This window comes from Heterodontus francisci, chromosome 36 (genome assembly GCF_036365525.1).
Source record: "Heterodontus francisci isolate sHetFra1 chromosome 36, sHetFra1.hap1, whole genome shotgun sequence".
NCBI classification, from domain to species: domain Eukaryota; kingdom Metazoa; phylum Chordata; class Chondrichthyes; order Heterodontiformes; family Heterodontidae; genus Heterodontus; species Heterodontus francisci.
The window spans coordinates 18463633-18477742 of record NC_090406.1 but is presented as its reverse complement, the minus strand read 5'-3'; the positions used below and the strand labels follow the sequence as shown (position 1 = coordinate 18477742).

The 14110-nt window shown below is 41.6% G+C and overlaps 1 protein-coding gene across 13 annotated transcripts in view; it reads left to right on the top strand.

Annotated features, from left to right (window-relative positions):
• Window positions 1-14110, top strand: part of LOC137351625 (uncharacterized) — a 120184-nt gene that overhangs the window by 37181 nt on the left and 68893 nt on the right. For 3 of the 13 annotated variants that reach the window (XR_010969532.1, XR_010969536.1, XR_010969538.1), the window contains exon 1: window positions 13210-13436. The exons of the other annotated variants lie outside the window; for them this stretch is intronic. The gene's annotated coding sequence lies outside the window, so the exon portion shown is untranslated. Of the gene's footprint in view, window positions 1-13209; window positions 13437-14110 lie in introns of those variants that run through there. 13 annotated transcript variants of the gene reach the window in all.

Sequence of the window (14110 nt, the reverse complement as noted above, 5' to 3'; positions counted from 1 at the left end):
TTGGCAGTCTAATTCAGGAAGTGCCCAAGGTCGGTCAATGAGGAAAATGGAAATATAACAGTGGCTCAAGCTAAGTTGATCTATAACTTGCATTACCCACGCTGTACCCTGCCTATTTGATGTTGGCCCCGAGTGCAAAAGAGTAAACTAAACATTCCATTGCTCAGCACAGACATTCTTTACCTTGATCTGCACAAAGAACCAAATAAAATCAAAATCAAAAGACAAGATGCAGAGACTAACAAAGTCTCAGCCCCACCTCATAATAAATTACTTTTGAAATTACTTCACGATAAGGTCGTACAGGATACAGAAACTAAAGAAATCTCCATGAAATTTGAATCAATTCTGAAGGTGTATCTTTCTCAGCTTGTTCCAAATTTCCATTCTGCTGTTGCAGGAAAAAAAAATCAAGTCAAACCTAACAAAGCTCCGAATTTGGCTGTCTAGTTAATCTGCTTAAACTCAGTTAAAGCTGGATTGCAGTAATTATCATTGTTCTTTGGTATATGGACATTGCTAGTGAGGCTGACATTTGGTGCCGATCCCTAGTTGCCCTTGAGAAGATGATAATGGCTGCCTTCTTGAACTTTGCTGTAGTCCGTGTCATGTAGCTACTGTTAGAGGGTGTTCCATAATTTTGACCCTATGACAATAAAGGAAGATCGAAAAAATGTTCACGTCAGGATAGTGTGCAACTTGGAGGTGATGGTGTTCCCATGTTCTTGTCCTTTTAGGTGGTAGAAGTTGTGGGTTTGGGAGCCACTGCTGAAGAAGTGAGATAGTACACATTGCAGCCATGTTGCAGGGACTGGATGTTTATGCCTGTTGATCGGGTTGGACCATATGCTTAGATAAGCACAGAATTAGAGTTGTACCGACTTAAACAGTGACTAAAATAAAACTTGTTAATAAGGTGTCTCCATTTTCCCCCTCCCGGTCATGCCTGATTCTGTCCTCCCCAGGTGTCTACACATGCATATTTCCAACTAGGGTGGTTTTATACATGCAAGAATTTGATACTTTTGATCTACCAGTTTTAGTTTAGTTTAGAGATACAGCACTGAAACAGGCCCTTCGGCCCACTGAGTCTGTGCCGACCATCAACCACCCGTTTCTACTAATCCTACACTAATTCCATATTCCTACCACATCCCCATCTGTCCCTATATTTCCCTACCACCTATCTAAACTAGGGGCAATTTATAATGGCCAATTAACCTATCAACCAGCAAGTCTTTGGCATGTGGGAGGAAACCGGAGCACCCGGAGGAAACCACGCAGACACAGGGAGAACTTGCAAACTCCACACGGGCAGTACCCAGAATTGAACCCGGGTCGCTGGAGCTGTGAGGCTGCAGTGCTAACCACTGCGCCGCCCTTTGACCTTGATGCAACAGACATGGAGGCTTTACGTAATTCCATACTATCAAGGTAACTCCAAGGAAAACTGTAGCTGGTAGGGATCTGACAGCTACTCTGCTTTCAAGAAGCATTTGTCTGGCTTTTTTTTTTAGAAACCATTTGAAAGAAAGAGCATCAAATGAATTCAGCTGAAGGACTTGTCTGTTTATTTTCCAAGACGAGTTTCAAGGCTGTCATGTTATTTGGACTGACTGCAACATTTTGTCGTCACTGTTTGTTTCAGTAAAAGACTGCATGTGTGAATAAATTTACTTGGTAGTTTAGTGTGTTACAAAAGTTTCCACCATGACTGATGATCATTCTCTGAAGTGAAATGGGTGTGCAGCAGAAATGCTGCATGCAAATTCTGAAGAAAATAATAAGATATGTTGTTCGCCCTGGGGACATTATCCCAGTTTACTTTGTGCACCAATGTCTCATTTCAGTTCTTAGGAAACACATTGCTTACCTGTCGGAGTTCGGGTTTTAGATTAGATTAGATTAGAGATACAGCACTGAAACAGGCCCTTCGGCCCACCGAGTCTGTGCCGAACATCAACCACCCATTTATACTAATCCTACACTAATCCCATATTCCTACCAAACATTCCCACCTGTCCCTATATTTCCCTACCACCTACCTATACTAGTGACAATTTATGATGGCCAATTTACCTACCAACCTGCAAGTCTTTTGGCTTGTGGGAGGAAACCGGAGCACCCGGAGAAAACCCACGCAGACACAGGGAGAACTTGCAAACTCCAAACAGGCAGTACCCGGAATCGAACCCGGGTCCCTGGAGTTGTGAGGCTGCAGTGCTAACCACTGCGCCGCCCACAGTTGTTAGAAAATGATTGACTCAAGTGAATTGATACAATTCCAGGGAACTAGTGAGATACGTCTTCAAACAGAGGAAGATGTTTAAAATATATATTATACATATTTATTTGTTCATTTTCCCCACCCACCCAAAAAAAAAGAGGATTATGGAAGCATCCCAAAGGGTTAGCGATTCAATGGGTGGCAGAAACATATTGTCATGCTAGGCCCCCACCTGCCAAGAATGAGGCACATCAATTTTGTCATGAACATTGATTTTTAACTGTTGTTGGAGCAAGGAAATGACTTGTTAAACAGATCAGCCGTGACTGGGAAAAAACATTTACATACTAACAGACATCGAAGGTGAGCAAGCGCATTCCAGGGCCTGCTAAAGGGGATACAATCCACAAGGGCCAGGACTGGTTAGACCAGCTGGTCACATGACTAACTGGCTGTTTCAGCATTTTATTTTGAACTGGCCACAGAGAGTTTGAACTGGGAAAGACTGTTTGCTCCTGGACTGAGAAGATCTCTCCTGTCTGCTCCCATCTCTTTCTCACAAGCCTCTGAATCCACTGAAGACACATGAACCCCAAGAGAGAAAAGTCTCCTACAGCAAACAAGGTTTAAGAAGAATACTGGGCCCCAATGAAAAGCAAGATCTACCGACAATCAAGGACTCTACAGTGAGCTCAAAGAACCATAACAACAGCTCTTCAGATAGTGCCTCAAATTTTTCCACTTTATTTTTCTTCTCTTTTCTGACTCTATTTGCATGTGCATATCATATATGCATGCTAGCTTGGACATGTTGTTTATCCGTAGGTGTCAACCGAATTAGTTGAAGTTTAATAAATTTCAACTTTTTTCTTCTTTAAACCCAAGAAAACCTGTTTATGCTGGTTTCTTTGCCTTATAATTGGAAAGCAGTGAACAAGGATTCACCAAGGGGGAGCTAAAAACACGATGTGTTTAAAATTAAACCCTGTTACGATAAGACCCCAGGTGAAGGCTGAGAGGGAACCCTCGACACCTTTCTCACCTGGTCATGACAATACAGACTGGAAAGGCCACAGGTTTGATTTTAGTCTGTGCTGAGTGATCTAATCTCAGTAAATCTGGATGCTACTATTCACCTTTGTTTCTGAGTTAGGGTGAGGAAAATTGATTTGGGATCCTGGCCCTGAATGCTTTCTAACGATCCTTGCTGTAAGTACATTGCTGTGGATGTTGAATAAGGAAAGGATCAGACACAATCACCAGTACATAAGATCACAAAAATGTAGGAAATAGGAGCTGGAATAGGCCTTTTGGCCTTTTTGAGCCACGATTCAACAAGAACATGGCTGACCACCTACCTCAACTCCACACTCCCGCACTATCCCCATATCCCTAATTCTCTTAGTACCCAAACATCTATCGACCTTTGTATCGAATATACCCAATGACTGAGCATCCATAGCTCTCTGGAGTAGAGAATTCCAAAGATTCACAATCTTTGAGTGAAGAAATTTCTCCTCGTCTGTGTTCTAAGTGGCTGACCTCTTATTCTGAAACTGTGATCCCATGTTCTAGATTCCCAGCCAGGGGAAACATTTTCTCAGCATCTACCTTGTCAAGCCCCTTAAGAATTATATATATGTTTCAATCAGATCAAATTAATTATTCAATCAATTAGATATTATAAAATTACTTAAGTCTGTTAACACCTATCATCAAAGCTCATATATAAATAACTGCCACCTGTGTCATGTTTGACAAACCTGTTGGAGATTTGTCAGGATGTTACTTGTAGCATAGATAAAGGAGAACCAATGGATGTGGTGCATTTAGATTTTCAGAAGCCTTTTGATAAGGTCCTATATAGGAGGTTAGTAAACAAAATTAGAGCGCATGGGATTGGGGTAATATACTAGTATGGATTGAGAATTGTTAACAGACAGAAAGCAGAGAGTAGGAATAACCGGGTCATTCTCAGGATGGCAGGCTGTTACTAGTGGGGTACCGCATGGATCAGTGCTAGGGCCACAGCTGTTCACGATCTATATAAATGATTTGGATATGGGGACCAATTGTAATATTTCCAAATTTGCTGATGACACAAAACTAGGTGGGAATGTAAGTTGTGAGGAAGATGCAAGTTGTGAGGCATCAAGCGGACTTGGACAGGCTAAGTGAATGGCAAGAACATGGCAGATAGAATATAATGTGAATAAGTGAAAAGTTATCCACTTTGGTAGCAAAAACAGAAAGACAGAATATTTCTTAAATGGTGAGAGGTTAGGAAGTGTCGGTATCCAAAAGGACCTGGGTGTCCTTGTTCATGAGTCACTAAAAGCTAGGATGCAGATGTAACAATCAATAAGGAAGGCAAATGGTATGTTGGCCTTCATCGCAAGGGGATTTGAATGCAGAAATAAAGATGCCTTGCTACAATTGTATAGAGCCTTAGTGAGACTGCACCTAGAGCATTGTGCATAGTTTTGGTCTCCTTATCTAAGGAAGGATATACTTGCTATAGAGGGAGTGCAATTGAGGTTCACCAGACTAATCCTTGGGATGGCAGGATTGTCTTATGAGGAGAGATTAAGGAAACTGGGACTGTATTCTCTAGAGTTTTGAAGAGTGAGAAGTGATCTCATTGAAACTTACAAAATTCTTACAGTGCGTGACAGGGTGGATGTAGATAGGATGTTTCCCCCGGCTGGTGAGTCTAGAACCAGGGGACATAGTCTCAGAATAAGGGGTAGGCCATTTAAGACTGGGATGTGGAGGAATTTCTTGACTCAGAGGGTGGTGGAAGCTCAATCATTGAGCATGTTCAAGACAGAAATCGATAGATATCTGGAGACGAATGACATCAAGGGATATAGAGATAGTGCGAGAAAGTGGCATTGAGGTAGTTGATCAGCCATGATCTAATTGAGTGATGGAGCAGGTTCAACAGGCTGAATGGCCTACTCATGTTCCTGAAATAGAGGATGACCCCAGCAAGAAATCCATATTGGTGAGAAGAGCAAATTGGGACAGTTGATATGCATGCCTTGTACTGACTCAGTATTTGATAGCAAAAATAAATGCCAGGGAGACAAATCTAGATCCACAGATCCACAAACTAGACTCCCTGTAGGCCAATACAGTGACAGCAGTGGAGGCACCAATGACCTAGGTTGAGTCACCTCCTGGCCGAAAGATTCACAAGTAACAGGTGAAAGCAAAACAAGGGTAAACTACTCATTTTTGCAAATCTGTTTTCATCCTGTTTCAAAGAGGTGAATGCACCAGTCTAATTCATCACGGTTTTTCCTTCCTGTCCTCCATTAACTGTTCACTCTGGTAAGGCTCCATAGGCACTGGTTAACCTATGGTCCCTTAAACAAATTCCCCTCATGTGTCCATAAGCCTCATCAGTGAGTTTGGCAGGATGTTCACTCACGGACCCAGAACCATTCCCAGCTACTCACTTCATAAACTTGCTAAGACGTTGCAGCAACGCTACAGTCAGATAAGGTTAGAGCTAATTAACTACCTAGAAATTACCTCAGTACAAGTTTCATTCTGCACCGTTGGAATGATTAATAGACAGACACTGCCAAAGACACACACATATTCACAGAGTCAGAGAGATGGACAGGCCCCGAGGCAGGAGTAATTTGTATCTACATGCACAGCATTAATTGGGATGTGGTCTGAATTAACTGCTGATTCAAATTAAGTAGTGGCTTGTAAATTCTGTGGATCAGCAGAATTCAACCTCCTCCATTTCTGCCTTTGAATGGGATCCATTCCAAGTTTACATTCATTTTGCCTTTAACCATGTAACAGGATGACCTGAAGTGAGCCTAATGTTACAGCCTGTACTGCGAGCAGTATACTATAACTGGAATATGTAGTGACGTAGTCTTTATGTGTACAGTTATTAAATGTAGAGCTGACTTCAAGCTTTAACCTTGTTTTTCTTAATAACAAACAACAAAAAAAACATGTTAAATCTCATTTGTCACATGCACCAATATTTCTGGCTTCAAAAGGAGCTGTTTCCCATTTTGTATGGGGTTGGTGGGGGGGGGGGGGGGGAATTAACCTCTGCTTTACCCGAGCTTGGTTTTGACATTGAAGGATATCTATATTCTGGACAGGCGGTTCCTTGTGCTGACCATCTCTCAATATCTGTATGGATTGGATGATCGCCCACATCAGTCGATTGCCTGGTTCATGGCACTCTGGGTTTTCTGGTTGTTTGGCCAGACATTTATTTGAAACTGAAGATGTTTATCAGATTTAAAACTCAGACATTACCTACATTTTATTTGAAAAGCCAAGAAACCTCAATAATAGTCTTGCACAATTATAAGTCTCTATATTCCCCAAGCCTTCCTTACACACCCTGTTCTACATCAATGTTAAAAAATTAAGATAACATATATCCTAGTTATATGCTGTCTATTGACCAAGTACAAGGGTAGACAGAAAAAGGGTCAGACAGAGGCAGTTGGGCTGCCACAAGGAGAGTTCAATCCCAGATCAGCTCAGGTTGATATTTGATAATTCTGTTTTTAGCTCACAAATGTTTTTGCCAACTTTTCAGCTGAGGGGTTTGATGTTTAATGTTCAGGTGCACAACCTACAGTGAAGGAACAGATTTACTGCAGCAAATTCACTCTAAGTGTCACGGGTTTAAGCGCTTAGCCTCAGGTTTTAGTGGTCCTCAGTATATACACAACATAATATTACAAAGCAAAACAACAACAAGCAGAGGAGGCTGCAGATCCTGAGTATTAGTAGAGGAGTTGGGCGAGATGACTGAAGGCGCATTTTGAATACATATCTTTCGAGGATTTGTAAGTGTGGGGAGAAAAGTAGTAAGATTAGAGATTTAGGGAAGGAGTTCCCAGAAATAGGGTGGAGATAGCTGAAGGCTCTGCCACCATTGCAGGAATGCTGGAAGGCAGAGCTACACAGGGGGCCAGAGACAGGACCAAAGGACAACTGCTGAGTTGGGAGGTAGAGTTTGAAGGTTGACAGGATGATGTGAGGCCATGTGCGGACAAGGTTCTTGAATTCAGTATGCATTGAGGACAGGAATGACAGTTGAGTTGGATTTAATGCAGAACAAGATGTGGACGGTGCTTCTTTGAACAAATCGGAATTTAACTCAAGTGCATATCAGGGTGCAAGCAAGGATGGCATTGGCGAAGTCGAGTCTTAAAGTTAACAATTGTGTGGATTAAGATTTCAATTCCAATGGGCATAAGATAAGGACCGAGACGAGCAAGGCTATGGAGGGCAGAAATATGCTGTCTTCATATTGGGTAAAATATGGAGTTAAGCTTTAACTCAGGGTTCAACACAGAGATCACAGAGGGTCCTGTTCAGATTCAGTGAGTAGTAAGAAAAGGAATTCGGGACTATCCAGGGGAAGCATATGGAGATTATGGTGGGAGCCAAATGAAATGGACCCGAGTTTCCTAATTTTTAGTCAGGGAATGTTCTGGCTCATCCCTGACATGCTGTCAGATAGGCAATCTGGCAAAGTGGAGATAGTCAAGGGATTTAGGATATTGTGGAAATGTTGGGTGTTGTCAGCATAGATATAAAAACCAGCTCTTTGCAAATTTGCATCCAGAGTTTGGAGCTTTGTACACCAGGTGTGTGCATTGAGAATCTAAGTGTCGAGGTTAGCACGCAACCCATGAATTTCCCTCCACTAAGACTGAAAGTCCTACTGGGTGTGCTAACTTGTGTGCCTGTACTCAGAATATGTGTAAAATTCCATGTTGGCAGCGTGGAATCATAAAATCAGTCCTAATATCTCCAAGCAGCAGCATGTAAGTGAGGAAAAGGAACCAAGGATGGAGAATATAATAAATAAAATTGAAACCTAATAAACGTAATTTATTATATATATAAAGTTACAATTCAGGACTTAGTTATTTAACATAATTGCAATGAGAACACTTAAAAATTTCAAATTTCCTTAAAATTATAAATTCAGCATTGATTCTCCACAGTCAAACTTCCAACAGTTAGGGTTTCGACTCTATACCTGTTGGAAGTTTAACTGTGGAGAATCAATGCTGAATTTATCATTTTAAGGAGATTTGAAATTTGTATGTGTTCTCATTGCAATTATGTTAAATAACTAAGTCCTGAATTGTAACTTGTCCTGTAGTTTGCTTTAGTGATGAGAGGCGACTGCAGTGGGAGAGGTCAGCAACAGCATCACTTACTTACCAATAATATTGATTTGGATAAAATGTGCCAGCCTGCAAATTTAAAACCTGATTCTGAAGTAATCTGATTCAATTGAGGGCGAGGGAAGGGGCATACGTCTAATAGAAATTTCTAGGCCTCTGGCTGCATGTTCACTGAAGTACCATTTAATATTGTTTTGTCCTGATGCGGGTACAGGGTGAAAGTGCACAATGAAAAATGAATTTGATCCCTCAGATAAATAGTTAAAAACAGACATGATTCTGAAAGGTAATTAAAAATAAGTCAATTTTAAAAAATTTGTTCTTGGGGCATGGGCGACACTGGCAATGCTGTGTTTATAGCTAGGGCTGCCAACTCTTCAATATATTTCTGAAAATGCCATCACATGACCTCCTGCCCCATCTCCACATTCTCACCATTGGTCACCCAACATGTTCATTCTCATGGCGCTTGGCTTTCCCATTCCAATTGGAAAGCGAATAGACACTTCATTATCCGATTGACTGTTCTTAACTGCCAGTCAAACTGCCTTTTTACCCATCTCCAATATTTTCAGAAATAATAAATGTAATAATAAATACAAAATAAATAATAAATTGTTCAAATAAATTTTTTAAAATCACACCATTTTCTTTGTAATGCCCCCTATGAATTTTCTCCTAAGTTGCTCACAGCAGTGTCCTAGAGATTAATTTTCAATTCTAGGTGACTTCAGGACAATCCTGGAGGGTGATCAACTGCGCCCCCCGCCCCCCCACCCCACCGACCTGAGGAAGTGATTGTAGGTATTCTCTTTGAACTGCTGCAGTCATTGTGCTGCTGGTGGTCCTCAATAGCTCAGTGGGTTTATCCAATGAACAGCTGGGAAGGCCCCAGGTTTGATCCACTTTTTCTGCTGAACAATTTACCGTGGTTTTGGCAGCAGTCAGAATGATACAATTGACTTACATCCCTGAGATACAAAGGGGGAAAAATTGTCCATGGGATCCCCTTAGCTTTATAATTAGTGGCACAGAGTACAAAAGTGAGGAGGCTACTTTTATAAAATACTCATTAGGTCCCAGCTGGAGTGTTTGGCCGTTTCTAAACACCACACTTTAGGAAGGATGTTAAGGTCTCTGAGAGGGTGCAGAGGAGGTTTACCAGAACGGTACCAGAGACAATAGACTTCAGTTATGTGAAGAGATGAGAAAAACGCGGTGTTGTTCTCCCTAGAACACAGAAGGTTAAGGGAAGATTTGATAGAGGTGTTCAACATCATGAGGAGTTTTAATGGAGTAAATAAGGAGAAACTTTCCTAATGGCAGAAGGGTCAGTCACCAGAGGACACAGGGCAATTGGGGATGGGCAACAAAGGCTGGGCTTACCAGCGACGCCCACATCCCATGAAAGAATAAAAATAAGTTATTGGCAAAAGAACTAGGGACAACATGTGGAAAAAAAATACACCCCGAGTCATTAGGCTCTGGAATGCACTGCCTGTAAGGGTGCTGGAAGCAGATACAATAGTAACTATCAAAGAGGAATTTGCTAAGTAATTGAAGCGGGAAAATGTGCTGGGCTATGGGGAAAGGGCAAGGGACTGGAATGAATTTGATAGATTTTTCAAAGAGCCAGCAGGATGAACTGAATTACCTCCTTCCATGCTGTATCGTTCTATATGAACTGCCAATCCTTCTGCAATTGGCATAATCAGGATCGGATATATTTGTAAACCAGATTGAATCTGATTCTATTTCAAGTCCAGAATAAACTGGCCTGGGTAAATGCTGTTGATGTATTGAAAAGTTGTTGTTATCTGGTGAAACAACTTGCAAAACAAGTTAAAGGTTGGTGAATTGACAATAGCTCATTGACTGGATTGATAACATTCACCTACATAACAACAGTGACTGCACTTGAGAGTAATTCATTTGTATTTGATGTGCTTTGGGATGTCTCTGAGAGGTTTGTTAAGGCACCATGCATGTGCAGGTTCTTTTCTACTTCAGATATCTTTGGATTGCTGGCCTGGTCCATCTATCTATAATACAGTTTTGCATCTAATCACAAATCAGTAACAAATCACAACTGAACAAATAGAAAACCTACATATAAGCAGGAAATCAAAAAGTATAACAAAAAGAAGGAAAGTCAGTCATTTCCTCTTGGTTTCTTCTGCGCTTCATAACATGACCTTTCCCTCAGGGGAAGAGGTGAAGGTTTACAAGCAGCTCCCAAACAATTTGGAGACAAACTTCTTTTAATTAGCTCTAATTCACCTTAGGTTATACCTATTTACAGTAATTAGGCTTTGTGGCTTCAATGTAACAATCCACCTTAAACACAGTTGTACTTTAGCAACAGAAAATGTTCCTTGGGTATAATCCCTTTAAGTCTAACAAAGCTCAAGAGCCAGAGAGAGAATTTTTTTTTCTCTCTGACAAAGGATATTTTATGGTGTAGGATAAGTGCTGGAAAAATGATGCTGGAAGTGGGTTCTTGGTGTCATTGTCTGAACGGAGGGAAGGTGTTTTATGTACAGGAGTACCATCGTCAGCAAGGGGACCACATCAGCAGTCCATGGCTGTTGGCTATGATAAAAGTGATTTAAGTTAAGATATTGTTAGGTGCATACTATTTACAATATAGTACAGTTGTTAAAACAAAAATCCAGTCACCAATTTTCTTAATTGGTGCCTATTTATTTCACCACATTGCAATAGTCCCAGCAACAAAATTCAATTGTTTCTGTGAATAAATAATGAAATAACACCACTATAAGTAGAAGTACCACTAGCTGAGTGATGCCCTCTGTAACAGAGTATGCTTACGTTGCACAAGGTACAGTCAGACACAAGAATCACTGCCACTTTTGACAAGCTTTGTTTCTTACCATTTCCTTGGTTTGTACTCAGTTGTGCATGAGTGAAACAGCTCTCGAATGTGAGATCAGTCAGGACAAATCTGTAGATTGATTTTATATGCTGAAGGAAAAAGTCTCACACAAATTGGTGTAACTGAACCCAGATAAAGGGTAGTAGAGGTACCCCTCACATAGCACAGCCCTCCTAAATCAAGTAGTCCCTCTTCGAATCAGAATGCGGGGGTAATTTTGTAAAGCCCTACTATCAGTGTGAAGTCTCAACAGTAGTGAGCATGGCAGTGGAGATCACACCATTGTGGACCCAATCTTCTGTTTTCAAATCCCTTCATGGCCTTGCCCCTCCTTATCTCTGTAACCTCCTCCAGCCCCACAACTTTCTCAGCACTCCTCCGATTCTGGCCTCTTGTGCATCCCTGATTTTTATCATTCCTACATTGGTGGCCATGCCTTCAGCTGCCTCGACCCTAAGCTCTGGAATTCCTGCCCTAAACCCCTCTACTTCTCTGTCCTTTAAGATGGTCCTGAAAACCGATCTCTTTGACCAACCTGTCCTAATATCTCTTTGTGTTCGGTGTCAGATTTTTTGGTAAGCCTCCTTTGAAGCACCTTAGGATGTTTTATTATGTGAAAAGTGCCGTTTAATGCAAGCTGTTGTTTGATTTAGAAAATGCCAATGCAAGTCCCAATCCCATTCCCACTGATCAAGTCCTAGTTCCAAAGCTGCCAACCCCACTCCTGTTCCACTCAGAAAGAACCACACAAGGTCATTTGGTTCATTCGGGTTGATTTGGAATTTAGCCAACTGACCAATGGAGCACACCAGCAGGTCACGGCAATGGGTCAGCTGAGGCCTTAGTGCATCGGCTTCATTTATATTGGCATAGCAAACTGTGAGGCAGCAAAAGCATGTCCTGATGCAGCTTGCCAGATTTAGGCTGAACTATATTGGGCCACCCAAACAGATAGCCAGCTAAGTGTGAGGTGGGATGGGGGTCCTGATCCCAGGGTGGCAGTGGACCAGATCATAATTTTTGGGGCATGGAGGATCACTCCTCCGACCCTCACTAAAATAGTTCCAAATCTTACCTTCACTAGGCCTCTTTGGCTCCAGCACCCGTGGAACTGATTGGGAATGTTCAGTTCTGACCTAAAATGGCAATGAGTCCTACAATTGTGATTTGCATATTAAAAGATACCTACCACCTGAAACAGGCAGCTGCTTTGTTTGCCAGTGGTAGGCCCCAGTCGAAATGGCAGTGTCCGTATCTTCGGTGTTCATGGAGCAGCAAATAAAGCCTAGCCCTTACAATTGGCCAGGCCTCCACCACCCTGGACGTACCTTTTGCACCTCCTGCTTGGGACCCACCTGCACTGTACCAGCCTCCTCTTTAAAATCAGGGCCTTAGCATTTCCTCTTGGTGAATTTCCCTATAGTTTTGGCAGATTTCCCATTCAATGAAAAAAAAAAGTTACGCCGATTTTGCCCACCTCTGATCCTCTCCTTGTGTTTTTAATTCCTAAATTATCCTCAATTCTGTTCTGGAATAGGTAATTTGATTTGCTAACTTTACTTCCTATACTAAGTTTTAAAAAAATAAACTGTGGGTAAAAGCGAGCATCAACTGCTACATAAAGCACAAAAGTTAATTTAGCGTCAAACATCTGGATAATGTTCTGCAAGGGTGAAGAGGACAGTGTTGTGGCTTGATCTGTTCCCTCTGAAGATTTCATTTAAGAGAGCTCTGTGGCTTGGCTGCAGTTGTGCAGAATCTGCACTGACCTGGATGCCTGTCTCACCACATTTTTGAAAAGCAGTGATGCACAAACACATGTGCATGGCATTAGATCATGTGATGGCCTACAGTCTGCAAATAGTGATTTCAGTTCCAAATTACCCAGACTGGGTAGTGCTTCTGTGACGAGTAACCTGGAGTCATTTCTAACTGCTGTAGGCTGTAAACAAGGCCAAGGATCGGATATGCAACTACTTAAATACAGCAGCAAACAAGAACAGTGACCAACAGAAGAAGAAGCTCCCCGAAAAGAGAGTAGCTTGCTGTCAGTGACGGGGGATTCACTTTTGGGAACTGGCCTTCCAGAAACTTTTACACCAGCGAGATTGTGATAGTGAGTAATGAGCTGATAAATTAATCCATTTAAATGACCACTTAACAGATTAGCTGGGAAACATCAAGCATCCTGTGTATAGCTGTTGATCATTAATTTGTATCATTTCATCTATAATTTAAAAAAGACATTTCAAAGAGGATTTCATTTACTTGATTGCAGCCATTAGCTTTGGAGAGATCAATAATAGCCCTTTGTAGAAATAATGATGTATTGGTAGTTCCCAAAAAAGGAAAAATAGGTATATTGGGTGTTTACCCCCATTTTTATTTTAGTTTTATTGCTCATTTTAGTTTTTTTTTCATTCCCATTCCCAGTCAATAGAGTGGATGGAAAAATAGATTCCAGACTTCTGCTCAAGTTAATGTGCCACTTGCTACTTGGAGGTGTGTGAGACTTACTGTGGGATAGCAGATCCATCAATTTTCCCGTGGCCCTCCCTTCGTAGAAGCACCCTACCCACGTCCTGCACCTCCCTTGATTGCTGGGTGGTGATTCTGTGCTCTGAACATCCTCTGACAGCAGGGCAGGGATGTGGAAACTCAGTGTTTGCAAAATAATGGGTGTGGGCCTGTGGCCTACGTTGCACAGCTGATTGGAGACTTGCAAGCCTTTTGAATTTTCTCTCAGCAAAGCGCCTCAAGAGGACCATTAGCACATAGAACACAAATTAT